The 18,198-nt window shown below is 31.6% G+C and overlaps 1 long non-coding RNA gene across 1 annotated transcript; it reads left to right on the plus strand.

Annotated features, from left to right (window-relative positions):
- Positions 1-12,318: 12,318 nt before the first annotated feature.
- Positions 12,319-12,962, plus strand: LOC131612515 (uncharacterized). The gene is made up of 2 exons (XR_009287398.1): positions 12,319-12,523; positions 12,620-12,962. It is a non-coding gene; the product is annotated as an uncharacterized LOC131612515 (long non-coding RNA).
- The last annotated feature ends 5,236 nt before the right edge of the window (positions 12,963-18,198 follow it).

Below are 18,198 nucleotides of genomic sequence, written 5' to 3' on the forward strand. Positions count from 1 at the left end.
TTCAACCAAGGTGTAACGTGGTGTCCAATTTAAAAAACTCCAAAATGGAGTTGTTGGATATCAAACTAATGAACTCTTCATTTTACACTATAGTTGAATATTACAACTGTGGTGAAAATGTTCACTTTATCCAACTTATTATCACAGACAATAGCTTGTGGTGGTAAGTAATTACTATCACACTCTTCGTTACTCTTGACCCTTATCCATAATTAAATCTCTATTTCAACCGTTGTGAAAGGTACTTTTCATAGTAGTGCACTACTTTTGATATTCTTCCCTTGATTCTTGATTGGCTGAAGATTAATGGATATTAAAAATATGCCTAGATTTGAAATTATCTTGGTTAAAATCTCATAGGTTATTGGTTATCTTGTTAAACCAAAATTGAACTCAAATATTTGGAACTTTAAGACTAACCGCTACAAGGTCCGTATTTGTGGAGAGATGACTAACGACTTCAATCTACAGTTGGGAACAAATCTTGGTCACTTAACTCTTAACAAATTATTAGAGAAAATACTCAAATGCCCATATCAATCATCTTGTATCATTTGGTCGAAGGGGGTTCGTGAGTTTTTCTTACTAAAAGCTCTCAAGTATTATGGAAAAATCTCAAGACCAAGTATTTGGGAGAGGAGTAGGTCCTTATTGTTTTTGACTGAATCTCTATAATTCTTGATGTTCTCTTTCTTCCTTTAACTTCTTAGTTCATTCACTTTAAATATTTACTTCCCGCTACTTATAATTAGAAAATGTTTTCATACTCATATTTAACTTGCCAAAAGTTTTCAAAACAATGTTTTTTCAAACCACACAATTTACCCCCCCCCCCCCCCTCTTGTGTATGAAGTCTCAAGTCAAACAAGTGGCATCAGAGCCTAACTCTTGTGTCAAAACTAATCATCTTGGGAGAAAGATGATTTCCAACACAAGATTGTTTTTAAACAAACCACCACCTTTGGAAAAAGATAGTTTTAATATTTGGAAAAACAGGTTTAAATTTTCTTCAAAGTGTAAATCATGATTTATGGAAAATCAATCAATGGTCTGGTTTACCCTAATCATCAAGTAAATGATGAAGAAGCGGAAAACCCTGTTCTCTTTGGACCGAAGAAGAAAAGACAAAAATAGATATAGATCTCAAATTATATATATATATATATATATATATATATATATATATATATATATATATATATATATATATATATATATATATATATATATATATAGAGCTTCTCCAAGTATCAAGCTAGAGAAAATGAACACATGAGGCAAAGATGTTAACTTTAAATGATTTCCTTGCACTAGACACATAGGAAACTTTATTAAGAAATATTTTGCTAACATATATCTAAGAATTAAGAATTGGAGAATTTATCCAACTCTTAAATCTATTGATATAAACCTTCATGAACTTTAGGAAAAATCAAGAAAGAAGGAAATCATAAAGAAGATGGATGAGCTGATTCAACTAGTCAAAGATGGACAAATCCAAAGCAAAGAATTGTTGTCCTCATCATGTTCATATCATACAACTCCATTTCATTCCTTCAAAAGAACATTCTCTATCGTTGAATGATCAACATCAGACGAAGGATTCTTCCGCTCAAAGAAAAAAAAATAGATGAAAAAGTTTCTTCAACAGTTGAATAAAAAAGAGGAAAGACATCAAACTTGGAGAGAAACATGAAAGAATTTTCTTCCAACGAAGATGATAAAATATGCTCAAAGGCACCCTATAAGGAAGATGTATTCTGGATAGAAAAGAAAAAGCATTTTCTATACAAATGTACCTACTATAAGAAGGTAGAACACCTAAAATATTTTTGTTTAAAACTAAAATGATCTAAAGTTAAAATCCTTAGATCTTCTGTGACTAATGCATCAGGGTCCAAAAAGATGATATGGGCACCAAAGGTAAAACTTTAAGTGTTTAACAAGTTATCCTTTGTAGCTTAAAAATTTTAAGAAAAAATTATTTGTTGAAGCTATACAAAGCATAAGTATACCCTAGAAGTATACATGTTTTAAGTTTATGATTCTGAAGATGAACAATAAAGAGAAAGGTCAACTATTGTGATCAAAGAAACATATTTTGATTGTTTCTCAAGATTAAGATATGAGGTGATCAGTAGAATGAATAAGCCTATGATGGACTTAAATATTGTTGAAAAATCTCACATCAAACGATGTATGGTGAAGAACACACCATTGAGATGTTTTTCCTAAGGGATTTTCATCAAGAATTTTCTTGATAAAATAGGTAAAATTATTATAAGATTGAAATAATCAGTGAAATATGATTAAAATAATTAAATAATTAATTCAATCATGATTTACATAATCATTTTAAATTACTCACTTTCATTTTTACTACTCATATCACATAAAAAGAGTTTGTTCAAGTATTTTAAGTTTAGGGATACTAAAAGCATCAACTGGAGGTGTTAAGGAAGCAACAAAGTCCAACAAACCAACCAAAGCACCAAGAAGACCTGAACGAATAATTATAATCGATTAGCACATGTTGCTAACTGATTATAATTGTCTAAAACACACAATTTAAAATCAAATTCAAGTTTTCCTGATGTACCTAGAAGATCAACTCCCAGCATTAATGGAGATCTCACCAATATCTGAAGGATTGAGAAATCCAATCGCTTAAAGTAAAATATAATTGATTAGAAGACCTAAATATGGAAAATTTGGATACGGTTTTTGGATAGCACAATCCTCATTCAACTCTCGCTTCGAATACAAGCACAAATCCATCATAACACACGCTATAAATAAGTATTGTATTCTCACCTTCTCTTGCATATCACTCTTATCTCCATCTATAAATCGTTTTTGTGTTAGTATCTCAGCTATAAAGTCTATCATGAAGCCCTATTAACAAAGGCCTAAAACAGAGATAACATTATATCCTCCATAAGAAACAAGCATGAAGAAGATAGAAAAACAATCCTAGAAAAGAGAATCTTATAACCATGGTTCATGGAAGAAACCTTCATGAGAGGTTTCAAACCCTACTCCCACATCTATCAAGCTTCCCTAAGAGAGTTCCTTATAAAAACACCCAATAGAATATACCCAAATCTAGTGAGAGAATTCTACCCCAACCTAATAATTGTAGGAAAAACCTAATATCATCAGTTAAGAATGTGAAAATAGTAATTAAAAAAGAACTCTTTGGAAAATTCCTTGAAATACCCTTCATATGAGTCTCCTACAAACCACACAGACACACATGACTCAAAAACTTTAAACAAAGTGTAGCCATAAACTCTCTTGTAACAAATTCCACTGAGGAAAGAAAGCTTCCATATGGAATATATCTCCTAAAACCTAAAGTCGTAATCCTTCATTACTTTCTAACAAGGATCTTGTTCCCAAGAAACACTAGCAACAACTAAGTCATCAAACATGACATTACTCCCCTCTGGCTTCTAACACAAAATATTCCAACAAATTGGGTAGAAAGAGTGTTTTCTCACATGACCAAATCAAAAGAATAAACATCAATAAATCTACCATATAGAGCAATAATCACCACCATCCTAAGAGTCTTAAAAGTTGACTTGCTAGGAGAAAAGTCAATTTCATCCGAGAACATGATCAACTACACCATCCTCAAACAGTTAAAAATCGATGTCAAATTTTTTGAACTCAAAGATGATTGGGTAGATGAGGGAAAAGAAGTAGAGTAGAGTGAAGAAATAAATTTAAGACAAATTTTGGAACTTTGTCAAAGCATAGCTAAAGATGAGAAGGAAATTATCAAAAATAGGATGAGATGAACTAAAGGCCTTTAATGTTTTCATTCCTTTTTCTTTTCTTTTCTTTTTTTTAAATCTCATGTCTTGCATTTCCCTTATGTAATTGGAAATCAATAATATAAGTATGTCTTTCTTTTCTTTAATGTATTTGGTGCCTTTGTTTGCATAACCTTTAAAATCTATCCTTGAATTACAAAATTTGATAAATGTGATACTTTGTTACTATATAGTCGAAGACTCGTGCGTCCATACGAGCAAGTTCATTCATAAATAAATTTATTTGATAGAAATGTAATTTTAAATTAAATTAAAATTATGTTTATAATTTATGACTTATTTACATATGTTAATAATAATTAAAGTAAAAAAAAGGTATTGTGGTGATAGTGACTCGTGAAAATAGTGAATTTAAGTGATAAAGTTTTGATTTTATTGTTAGAGTTCTTTATGGGAATTTTTTTTTAATAACCAAGTTTTAAAAAATATATACATAACTAACCCATATTTCAAGAAAATTACCCCAATAACCATTTTTTGGGGGGTGTTTTACACGTATGAGCCATTCCATATGGCGCCTCCTATTTATTTTCAAATTTTTTCAGTTACCTGTGGATTTACCTGCGGATTTACACGCAGACCAAATATTAAAATATTTTGTAAGTAAATTCTCAGGTAAATCCGCAGGTAACGCTAAATCCGCAGGTAACTGAATTTTATTTAACAAATATAGGAGGCGCCATATGGAATGGCGTCTACGTGGGAAACACCCCCAAACATGGTTATTGGGGTAATTTTCTTGTAATATGGGTTAGTTATGTATATATTTTTTTTAAAGTTGGTTATTAAAAAAAAAATTCCTTCTTTATGTATTAAAAACTAGTTCATTACTAATTCCATTTAAATAATCATACAAAAAGAGAAATTTGTAAATATGAAAATAAGAATTTCGTGCCTCAAATAAAGATACTTATTAATTAAAATTAAAACAAATATTTTGTTGATATAAACTGATAAGAAAAAAATTACGTTTAAAAATGAGAATTTTATATCTCAAATAAAGAAAATAGTTAAACAGAATAAAATAAATATTTTGTCGATATTGATATGTGAAAAAAAGATGTCGTGGTGATAAGAATCAGTAACATAGAACATTTTAAAATAGATATTGTGCGAAACAAGAAAAAATTATTGATTAAAAAAATGGAGACAAAAGTGAGAACTTGAGACAAAAAATATTTTGTTAATTAAAACAAAAAGGTATTGTGGTGATAGTGACCCGTGAAAATAGTGAGTTTTAGTGATAAAATATTTGATTTTATTATTAGAGTTCTTTATGTATTGAAAATTAGTATATTACTAATTTCATTTAAATAATCATACAGAAAGAAGAAGAAAAAAGGCTTGTGAATGGAGGAAGGAAAAAAATTTGACACTTAAAAATAAGAATTTTGCGTCTCAAATAAAAACAACTGTTAATTACAATAAAATAGGTATTTTTCCGATGGTGTTTAGTGGGAAAAAGTTTTTTCAAAATATTAGGTGCCACTTGGATGAAATGAAGCATTTAATTGGTTAGTACTATTTTATTTAATCAATTACAAAAAATGGTATTTTGTAGTGAAATTGATATGTGAGTTAAAGGGTATATTAGATAGACCATTGACATCTTCTATTCTTAGATAGATAGTTGATTTACTCCAAATAAATTTTAAATATGATGTTTATCTCTTGTTTATAAAACATCTAATAAAATATTTAAAATGAAAGAAAAAGTAAAAAGGATCAAAACATTCTTCAGCAGATGCTCGACGACGACTTGTTATTGTAGATATCTTTTTCTTTTCTTTATTTTTTTTGAAAGAATATGTGAGAGTGGAAAAATGTAGGTGGCCCTTTTTTGTATGACTTTTTTGTTTTGTTTTTGGATGAGTGCGGGAGATTTTGTGTAGGGTTTTATCTCATGGAGTTGTTTTTTTTTGTGAAGAATCGTATCAATGTATACTAATTTTTCACGTCAAATAAAAAAAACTATATTGACAAATTACGACCAATCAAAAGCACATACGATAAATTTCGACCAATTAGAATCAAGTATGACACATTGCGACCAATTAAGGAAGTATGACAGATTGCAACCCACTAAAAACAAGTATGACAAATTTCAACAGGTTAGAAATACGAACGACAAATCGGGAATAATTCTGATTTTTTTTGTGATTTGGTGATTCTTGTGATTAAAAATGAATAAAAAGTAAAAAATAATAATTAAAAAAAATGCTTATTTAAAAAAACGAAAATGATATTAAATACTATTATCAGACAAGAATGGATACACAAAAGATAGAAGATGGAATAGCTTTCTCATATTGATGAATGATTACATTGTAGTATATATACAAAGAATGAATAACACTCTAAGCTAAGGTGTATAGCATACATCATACCAAAGCTTGTACGACATAGTAACTAACTACATAACTGAAATAACTAACTGTCAGTTATGTAGGTTAAGATCCCCTCTCAAGTTGACATTTGATATATATTGATCAAGTTCAAGTTGGACATAAGAAATTGAAAGGGCAGGGGAAGTAAAAACTTGGTGAAGAAATCATCAAGCTGGCTCTTGGATGATATGTGTGAAGAAGCTTCATAATTCCAACCATGAATTTTTCTCGTACGATATGGCAATCGATCTCTAAATGCTTAGTCCTTTCATGAAAGATCGGATTTGCAACAATATGAAGAGCACTCTGATTGTCACAGTATAGGGAATGTTACTTGAACATCACGAAGGAGATAAAGGATCCATTGGAGTTCACAAGTAGCAGCAGCTAAAGCGTGATGCTCAGCTTTAGATAAAGAGCACGACACGGTTTATTGCTTCTTAGTGTGCTAGGAAATGAGGGAGTGAGGTTTATTGCTTCTTAGTGTGCTAGGAAATGAGGGAGTGACCAATGAAGAAGCAAGAACCAGATATAGAATGTCTGGTATCTCTGCAGCCATCCCAATCCGCATCAGGAAATACATGAAGATGCAGTTTGGAGTCACGTGGAAATAATAAACCATTTCAAGGGCATGACTTGAGATATCTGAGAACCCTACATGCAGCATTGTGATGAGTAATAGAAGGTTTGAAAAGGAATTGGCTCAACTGTTGGGTGATGAATGTAATGTCAGACCTGGTAGTGTTGAGATAAATGAGTCGACCGATGAGTCTTCTTCTATAAGCTGGTATGTCAAGAAACGGTGTAGCGTCATCAAGGCAAAGCTTAATAGAAGGATCAGATGGGGTTGATGCAGGTTTTGAACCAAGTAAGCCTGAGTCAGTGAGCAGATCCAAACAATATTTGCGTTGGCATAAGGAAATGCCCTTGGAAGAATGAGCAATTTCCAAGCCAAGGAAATATTTCAAGGTGCCTAAGTCTTTGATTTTGAAAGTAGTATGTAGTGTATCCTTGATAAATGTGATTTCTTCAATTGAGTTTCCTACAAGCAAAACATCATCAAGATAGACAAAAAGGATGGTGATGTTGGTGTTAGAAGTTTTGACAAGCAAGGAATGGTCTGAGGCGGCCTGGTGATAGCCATGATGCACAAGTAAAGAGGTTAACTTTTCATACCATTGGCGCCTTTCCTGTTTAAGGCCATAGAGGGACTTGGATAACTTGCAAACCTGATTTAGTTTGGAAGATGATACATCCTGAGGGATTACCATGTAAACGTCTTCAGGCAATTCTCCATGGGGAAAAGCATTATTGACATCGAGTTGATGTAAATGTCGGGAATGTATGGAGGCAAGAGCTTAGCAACTGGAAAGAAGGTGTATGTGTAATCCAAGCCCTCAATTTGATTATACCCTGTAGCAACTAAGTGCACTTTGAATCTTTCAATGCGGCCATTTGCATGGTATTTAATTTTGTAAACCCACTTGCATCCAATGGGTTTGATATTGGGTGGTAGATCCACAATTGTCCAAGTTCTAGTATAAGCTAAAGCATCTAACTCAATTTTCATAACTTGTCTCCAACATTCGAATTTGTTAGCCTCAATATATGTTTTAGGTTCAGTGTTTATGGTAATGGAAAGGATATAATGACAGTGAGAAGGAAATAAATGATAATAGGATAAAAATTAGATAGAGAGTATGGTGTACCTGTGGATGATTGGTGAGAAGCATCATGAAAAGAGGCACAAACGTAATCTTGCAGATGAGATGGTGGGTGTCGTGTTCGAGAAGAAACTCTGAGAGGAGGATTGGCTGGGGTAATATCAAGTTGAGGAGAAGTATTGGTGGGATGCGGTTCCTTAGAAATGAGAGGGACAAGTTGATCAGTGGTGTCATTACTATGTGAAACAATATTAGGGTTTTATGTGGAGGGGAAATTAGTAGTGAAATATTCCAAGTTTTGTGAGGCATCAGTAGGAGTGGTATGGTATGGGAGAATATGCTCATGGAAAGTAAAATTTCTAGAAATGAAGGTCTCATTAGTGTTGAGTTCCAAGAGGACAATGCCTTTAAACAAGGTGGTAACCTAAGAAAAGGGATTTTCTTTCTCTACAAGAAAGCTTGGTTCTATGGTTTTGTAGTGTAGAAGCATAACATAAAGAGCCAAACACTTTTATTTGAGTAATGTCTGGAAGGGTTTTATGCAGTTTTTGGTAAGGGGATTGGTGATTTAGAAGGGGAGTGTTGAGTCTATTAATGATGTAGGTAGCATAGGAGACTGCAACTGACCAAAAAGTTTTGGGAAGTTTGGATTGAAACAATAGGGCTTTGCCTACATTAAGGAGATGTTGATGTTTGTGTTCAACTCCCCCATTCTGTTGTGGGGACTCAACAAAGGACCGTTGGTGAACAATGCCCTTGTTCATGTTAAATTTGGCATTAGGAATTCAGGGCCATTGTCAGTTCGGATATACTTAGGACATGTTCTAAATTGGTTTTCAACTAGTGCAATGAAATGCTGAACTTGTTGTGAAACTTCGGCCTTAGTTTTTAGAAGGATTATCCATGTGTATCGGGTGTAGTTATTAAGGACAGTAAGAATGTATTTATGACCATGAATAGAGGTAATAGCTAAAGGACCCATATGTAAAAATGAATTAACTCAAAAGGAGCAATAGCTCTAGAGGTGCTATGTTGGTAGGGAAACTTTCTTTGTCTAGCAAAGTGACAGATATCACACACAACTTTATTATCATGAGTAATGTTTGAGTAAAATTGATACATTTTACAAAGACAATTATGAGACAAGTGACCTAGTCTAAAATGCCAAAGAGCTTGTAAAGGTATGGTGGATACTCTGTTAATGCTACTCCGAGAACTGTTTGAAGGTGCAATGTGTGTGGCTAGTGTGTTGGGGGTAGAGGTTACCATCATGCAAGAATTTGTACAAGCCATCTATTTCATTAGCCAAACCAATCATCCTCTGTGATTTTAAGTCATGCACAATACATTTGTGATCAAAAAATTGCAATGTGCAGTTGAGAGTTTTACACATTTTAGAGACAAAGATCAAATTTAATGAAAATTCAAGAACATATAAAACGTTTGTAAGGTGTGAGGAGAGAAAACAACTGTGCCAGCATGTTTAGCTATCACAAAGAAGCCATTTGGTAGACTAACATTAACAGGTGTGATTTGAAAATAAGATTAGAAGATATGTAAGGATGAACATACATGGTCATTGGCTCTTGAGTCAAGTAGTCGAAATTGGAGTAAGATCGGCTAGAGAAAATCAAGTTTGAGATTAAAGTTATGCCTGAAGTGCTATGTGGTTTAAATTCAGTTTGAGTAGAGACTTGGTTGGAGCTAGATGTATGGTGAGGAGGGGTGTCATGAGGTACCAAATTTGAATTTTGTCGTAAGTTGATCAACCGAGAAAGTTGTTCTCGAGTAATAATGGCTTGAGCAGTTGATGAATTATCACCATCAGTAATGGATTGTGGGTGATCTTCTACACCAGAAGAGTTTAATGAGTTAGCAGATACATTCTTTTTTACAATATGAAGAGGGAACCCGTGTTTTCTGTAACAGACTTCCATAGTGTGACCGATGCGATGGCAATGAGTACACACATGAAGTTCTTTCTTGAAGACAGGAGTAGTGGAATTTTTAGTACAATCATTGAATTTTATTGAATCATAAGCATTGACAAGTGCATTAGACTCATCGAGGGATGCACTAGTGTCAGATTTTGGAAGTAAAGCAATATGGTTACTTTCTTCTTGAATAACCATGAAGTAGATGTGATTAATGGATGGAAAGGGTTCCATAAGAAGAACTTGAGATTTAATAATAGAAAAGGTATCATTTAAACCTGTAAGAAATTGAATGATTTGATCTTCAATGCGAAATAGTCGAGCGAATCGCATAGCGTCACATCCGCACTGTTGAGCACATGTGCAAGCAGGTAACAAACGATGAGAGTTCAATTCTTCCTACAAACCACGCATGGAAGTATAGTAATCAAGAACTTATTTTTCACTTTGTTTCATGCGGTTGAGCTCAGAATGAAGATTTGCAACACGATTTCTATCAGCTTTTGGGAACCTTTCCTTGAGATCAAGCCAAACTTCAAGAGAGTTCTCCAAGAACACAATAGTCTGTGCAATTGTTTCAGAAACAGAATTGAGGAGCCAATAATGTATGAGATAGTTGCAACGTTCCCATGTTGCACGATTCAAATTAGCGAGATCGGGAATTGCAATAGAATATCATATCATATGAGAACACCTTCTTTATATAAGAATCTGAGAATGAATCTCGATTATTAGATTTTAAAATAAATTGTGACGATTATGAGTAAATATTTTTTTCTCTCTCCTACATTTTTAATTTTAATAATGGAGGAGAGATAAAAAAAATATTCACACATAATCTCCACAATTTATTTTAAAATATAATGGTTCAGATTCATTCTCACATTCTCATATAAAGAAGTCATTCTCATATGATATGCCATATATATATATATATATATATATATATATATATATATATATGATTTTTTTTCTTTTAAAATACCCCTAAAAATAAACTATAAAAATTGCATTGACAACATTTAAGGCACGACACATAGCCCTGCTCTATATGGTTTGTTATTTGTTTATTTATGAGAATTTCTTTATGGATCCTCTATCTTTCTTGGACACCCGCGTCGAAAATACTAAAATATTCTTATATTTCGGAAATGCGTCTCCGAAATACGTTTTTTTTGAAAAAAAATTGATTTCAGAATTGCACTTTCGAAAACACCAAAAAAATGTGTTTTCGGAGATGCATTTTTGAAATCACTTTTTTTTTTGGAGAGGGGTGTCTTTGGAGATGCATATCCGAAATATTTCAATTTTTGGTCTTGGAATGTTTCGGATATTCATATCCGAAAAAATTTAATAATTATTAAAAAAATTAAAATCAAGGTGAATCAATACAATTAATAGTATAAGTAATTGTATTGATTAAAATATATTATTAATTATATATAATCAAGAAATAAGAATATTAGCCTAATAAATATTTAAATTAACACTTTATTTACTATTTTTTTATGATACTTACAAAAATCATTTGAAAAATTAACGTAATTCGAAATTTATATTAAAATAAGAATAAAGTAGTAAGTAGTAAATAATTTTATTCTTACTTGATCTCTTTTATTTTAATTTTTTATTGAATAATTATTAATAATTTATTCTTTATATAATGATAATTGTATTGTATTAGTTATAATATTTGTAATTATTATTTTGAAATATATCAAAAAATGATTAAATTGTTATTATTTTTTTTTAATTTATATTTGAAATTTAAAAAGATTAACCGTATAATTATCATTCTTACTATTCATAACTTATAAATTATATTAATTTTATGATATCTGAAATAATCAATTTTCTAAAATTTTTAATTTTTTGGGATTTTGATTAATTCGGATATGCATATCCGAAAAAATCACTAACCATTTTTTCGGGGGGTTTTCGGATATGTATATCCGAACTAATCAAAATTTCAATTTTTTTTGTGTTTTCGGAGATGTATCTTCGAATTAACCAAAATCCCAATTTTTTCGGAGATGCATCTCCGAAGGGTATTTTCAGGTTTCCGGCAGAAATTTTCACCTTTGGGGGATTCGTAAAAAAATTCTCTTATTTATTTATTTATTATTCAGTTCTATCAATGGGCTACGCTCTAGGCCCTTTTACTGTTTACACCTCATCACTTTGCTTTACTTTCTTTCTATTATTTTTTTCAATAGTTAAGGGAGATGAATAAAGGAACAAACAAAAACACATTGATATACTTGAGATACATTTAAAATGATATTCTTCTATTGTGATTTACTCTTTTCAAATCATGAGAAGTCACAAAATAATAACAAAAATTGATTAAAAAAAATGAATTCTTATGATTGTTATGTGTTTTATTTGATTCCCTTTTTTAAATATGTGAAAGGGGAAAATATAGCATATTGATGTACTTAAGAGACACTTTATAATTATTAAAATCTAAGGAATATATGTTTAACAACTATAGAAGTGATACATGTAGAAAAACTCTATGTTTCAAAAGGTATATAAATAATGTAAACAGATCATTAAATTTATAAATCATAAAGTGATAGAGTAATACTCTATCTAATACATTTAAAAGTTGAAAAATATGACTACATTTATCAAGCTTGTTCATGTTATGATTGTTTTTCTTTCTTTATTTCTTGTTATAATGAACGTTAATGGTAAGCCAACAAGTAATTGTGAATCTTCTTTATTTTATACATAATATCTTATTCTATTTAGTAACTTTTTTTTTTTTACTCTTTTTTATATTACAGGAGAAGGAGAAGAGACACTTATAGAGCGTCGTACATGTTTTACCCCTGCTGATTGCCCAACAAGTGATTGTGCACCTCCTACGAGACCTTTTTGTGCATTCAAGTATTGTATTTGTGGTTGAGTGATTTCACATATGATCATTACCAGATACAATAGAGTATAGACATGCCTTACTATAGTATTCAATAAATTGTCCTTAGTTATGCTGTTTGCACCTAACACTTTAATTTAATGTTTGTTTTTATTTAAATTTCAAGGACCTTATAGTTATGGCTTTGTACTCTAGGAAAATGGTAATGAAATGAAATAAAGTATTAAAAATATAATACTTCAATTTAGCTATATCAATTTTATTTTGAATTCTCCCTTTCTTTTTCTCCAGTTCTCTCTCTCTCCATCTTCTCTATTACTTTCTTATTTTCATTCTCTCTCTTAATTTTTTAGTTTTGTTTTTAATGATGTGTGAGAGTGAAATTTTAAAAGAGATAAAGAGGAAAAGAGAGAAAAATGAAGCAATGATTTTTTTATTTATTTACAAAAGCCCAATAACATTCTAGTCCATAACAATTTTCCTTTCTCACTAAAAGGCCAATTAGAATATCTTTTTTTTTTGAATCAAGAAGGAATTGTATTAATTCAAAAATCTGTAAGAAGTACATGGTGATCGCTTGGATCCAACCTTTTCCACTTAAGACAAAAGGAAAACTACATAAGAATCGTAGCTATATGCTTTTTAAGCTTATTCGTATACCAACCCCTGTAAACTATATTATTTTTGATAGTATCAACTGTTTTCCTATGCACATTTTGATTAAAAATGACTTCGTTCCTGTAAGCCCAAATCCCATACAGTGTCTCTGTATAAGCTAATTTGAGGAGCATTGCTTTCCAACCTTTCCTGTTGGTACTCTGAATCAACCAGCGAATCTCATCGTCCCACGATACAGGGATATGAGTAATATGCAACCACTCATACACCTGCGCCCAAATCTGTATTGAAAACTCACAATTAAAGAACAAATGGTCCTGAGTCTCATCACTATTTCCACAAAGGCTGCACCGTGTTTCTTGGATGAAACCGAACCTCGCCAATCTAGCTTTTGTAGGTAGGCGACAATGACACATTAACCAAAGGTGCATCACTGCCCTTGGTCTAGCACGGTTCCGCTGGATGAGGCAGCTCCACGGGACCGCATCTGTCTTATCAGAAATCAACATGTAAACCTGTTTCATCAAGAATCTTCTCTCATGAACCAGCTTTTCCCATTCGGCGCGGAATAGATTAGCGGTATTGCGACTTTCCAAAATGTTTCTAATCAGCCAAGACCAATGGGGTTTAGTAACAACAAGGAGAGGATCATTATCCTTTATAAAATATATATGCACCCATTGTACCCACAAGTTATCTACTTTACAACATAAATTCCAAAGACATTTCATCATACAGACTTCATTCCAATCAGCAAGATTTACAACATCAAGGCCCCCTCGGTTAATGGGTTTGGATACCGTTTTCCACGCAACTGGGCTCTTTAACATTTAAATAAAAAAAATTTATATTTTACTTTTAAGCCTATCTTTTATATTTATTTTATAATAGTTTTACATTCACCATTAAGAAATGAGCTTTTTTCTCGGTAGAAAAAAATATCACTTCAATTTGAGATCTAAGGATACGAAGAGTGTTTAAAAAGCGTGTTATTTTCTCTCTCATGACATTTACTGAGTTGAAAAACTAAAAAACACATTATTTTTCTACTGATTAAGAGGTTTATTGAGGGGATATCTTTCACTTTTCACATTGGTTGGTCTATGAACCAAGGTGAAATTCCCCACTTTTCCTCTCGGAGAAGTTTGTTACTCAAGGGAATATAGGAAAACGACATTTCACATTAGTTGAAGCTATTAACCGATGTGAAATCCTTTGTATTTTGAAATATAATTTATTTTAATTTTACATATTTTTGTTATAATATTTTTAAAAAAAAAACATAACCTAAATGCCACATTTATACGTATATTTGTTGACTTCAAGGCCAAAACAAAGACTAAAATTATATCAAAATCTAAGTGACACACATTTTGTACCATACATTTAATGGCTGTCAAATATAACTATAGTGCCGGTTAAAGTATACATAAGTTTTTTTTTATTTTATGAATGACTGCTGTTGTTTGTTAAAAACCTATAAGTTAAATAAAAAATAAAACTATTAAATACTAACAATACTACTTATAAATATTAAGAATAAAAAATGACAATAAATTATAGATAAACATTAAAAAATTTGCTTGTTAGTTTTTTCATTTCCCTTGTTGATAATTATAATATATAACCTTCACAAATCATCTTCTTCATATGAGGTATACAAGTGTATTGAGAAATAATAGATCTTATAAATATTAAGAGTTAAATCTTGATTTTAACCACTAGCAGAAATGTGTTTTGTTCGGCGAATAATTGACCATATTTTATTAGAAGAAACACTAGCAAAAAAACACTTTTATTTCTTAGGATACCGTGAAGGAAGGTTCGTTCATATAAATTACCTCATGAAGGTCAATCTGTATGATTCCTAATTCATCGATTTGCACACCAATATTACTATCAATCCACTTGCATTTAATTAAATGAAAATTAAATATAACATAATCAATCTTCCAAATCTCTTCAATGACCCAAAAGTATGATTTATACGCCAATACATGATTCTTATCTTTGGATTTAGAAAAGCACATGGATTTAACCACAACCATAACCCCATTATTTTTTATGGTACTACGATCATCCTTAGATTTTGTATAGAAGGATAATTTACTAATTTCATATGCGCTCAAAGTTATTATATTAAATTAAGGAATATATGATATCCATTTAATTGACTCAGATGAATTACGTGTTGAACACGTGACTCGATACACAAAAAGGGGGAGTGCATTGCGGAGGTTTTAATAATGATAGTTAAAAAGTTATTTTTCTTAATCAAATTTTGAAAAATATTTGATAAGAAAAGTGTTTGGATATGCAGCGAAAAGTAAAAAAGTTAAGGAAAGAGTCATAACACTAGAGATCTACAAAGGTTTAATCTTACTGAAGTGACATGCTCATCTCCCCAATTACTAATTGTATCAAATAATAATTCAAATCTTTTAGAAGGTTAAGCCTATGTACTCCCTTATACCAGAAAAGTTAAGTTTTAGATTAATTTTAAACCAAACACAAACAAAGGAATGAATTGGTTAGTCTTCAGGTCAAACAACAAACAAAGCTTCGAGTGATTAGTCTCTAAGACAAATAAATATTATGAATATAATTATATCGAACCAAATTGAGTATTTTTATTGGCTATCCTTTGAACTGAATCGAGATTTTATACCAAGCTAACAAAGAAACAAACCGAGATTTTATACCTAGATGATCTTGAACCGAACCAGATTTTATACTGAGCTGAGTTCAAGAACCGATATGAATAATTTCACAAGTTATTCTTCACAAACCCAACACGAGAGATTTTCCTCAAGTGGCTAAGCACATGATCCAAAGAGAAACTTACACCAATCCCCCAATAAAGCTTTTAATTGGTTTATCTCCAAACCTAACCAATCACCTCCTAAGGAAGAATAGTTCACTTAAGAGGAAAAAGAAATATTAGTGAATTTATAATAATATCCTTTCTAGAACAACTTCCTCCCTAAAGTCAATAATGTTTCTCAAAGCTCGTGGCTAAAATATGTGAGAGAAAGAAAAAATAATTTTGAGAGAAATTGAGAGAGAGGAAGGTGAGATATCGCATGTTTTATATATGTTACGAAATAAAGGGAAAGACATCTATTTATTGGCCAAAAGATGCTCATAATCATAGGAAATAGTTCATGGACAAAATTAACTTACCTAATCAATTAGGTAATAAGTCTAATTGATTAGGTACCACAGATAATCGATTATTATTGTCCAAAATTGAAGGTTTTGATAGAGAGTCATTACCATTCATTAACACACAATCAAATTTGATTATACGCTTGGTTCACCCGTATCCATCTATGAGGAATTTGGTCTAATCGATTAGACAATTCAAAAACTTGTGCATGTGTGTGATTTATGTGACTTTATTTGAAAAATAAAGGGTTTCAAAAATAGCTTTAGCATGTGTGTGATTTAGAAATGGTACTTCAAAACATATCCTGGTGTTCTTACAAATAACCGATCACTTAACTAGACACGATCACGCAAGCTTTCACACTTCTTCTCCTTCACACTCATAGTCTTGAAATCTTTTTGCTAGATATACCATTCACATAAGAAAATAACTAGAATTTTCTTGTCGATGAGGCTTGATATATCTTCAAGTTAGATGCCATCGTTAGAGGAAATCATTGGTGAATACAAAATCGTAGTTTTTAAACTTGATTCAGAGCAATAGCTTGCTCATCTATCTCTTGCTGCAGTAAAGCGGAAAGACAGAGATTGGAGGTATTTCGGGTTTAATCGTATCTACAAGGATCGATGCAAGGGAAAGAATGTCGTTCAACAGTTTCCGCATTTATGTGTGTGCGTTTGAATTGGGTTTAAGGTATGAAAAGTAAAACATATGTACAGGAAAATAATTTCATTCTTCAAAGAGGAGAAACTTATCACGCATAAATTTAAACTACTCGTCACAAAATTAAACCTATCGATCAGTTGTACTCAATCTATAATACTCGTCAAATCATCACGTATCTCTCAAATCAGTGGCCATTTCTGAAACACCTACGAGATGTACAACAATAGAGGTTATGTCTAACACAAAGTTGCAAGAATAATCGTATTACTGACGTCGGTGATGTCACACACAACTCAAAAAACACATAGGCATTAAGCTTTGATACCCAAAGTGAACATTAGTTCTAAATCTATCTCTAGAATCTGGAAACTAATATGTATCCATCCCTAATAAGAATTTTTTAGGTATATGTCTATAACAACACAAATCTAAACATAAAGCAAAAAGACTAAAGAAGACATCCATGTTGATGTGTAAAGCAAGCTCTTTACAACACCATAACCAATAAATATACATAGGTTCCGAGTAAGCTTACAAACATAACCTAACAAATAGGGAAATACATCGATAAGAATGAAGAAGAACTAAACAACTCCCGGGTTGTCAGCTCCGATTGATGAGAAATCCAACGGATCATCCATATACAAGCTCTGTTGTTGTTTTCTAGCCTCTCTCTATCAAAGAATGATCTATGATGGTTTGAGATCAAAAACTACCCAAAACATACGCTAAAAATGTGTTATAAACCTTAAATATAAGTTTCTGGCAAGGAAATTTCACTTGGCGAGAAATTGTTTCGCACGGAGACGCGCTACTTACCCAAATGCAGTCCAAAACAGGCAAATTCGCACTCGGCTTGCCCCTAGCTCGCTAGGAGAATTTGACAGCAAACAGGAAAATAATTATCTTGCTTTCACCATAACTTGAGAATCGTAACTCTGATTTACGCCTGGTCAGAAGTATTGCAAAGCTTAATCGATGCTCTATCTAACAATGAATAAACATCATTACTTGAATACCAACAAAAAATGAGA

Source organism: Vicia villosa, linkage group LG6 (genome assembly GCF_029867415.1).
Source record: "Vicia villosa cultivar HV-30 ecotype Madison, WI linkage group LG6, Vvil1.0, whole genome shotgun sequence".
In the NCBI taxonomy this organism is placed as follows: Eukaryota; Viridiplantae; Streptophyta; class Magnoliopsida; order Fabales; family Fabaceae; genus Vicia; species Vicia villosa.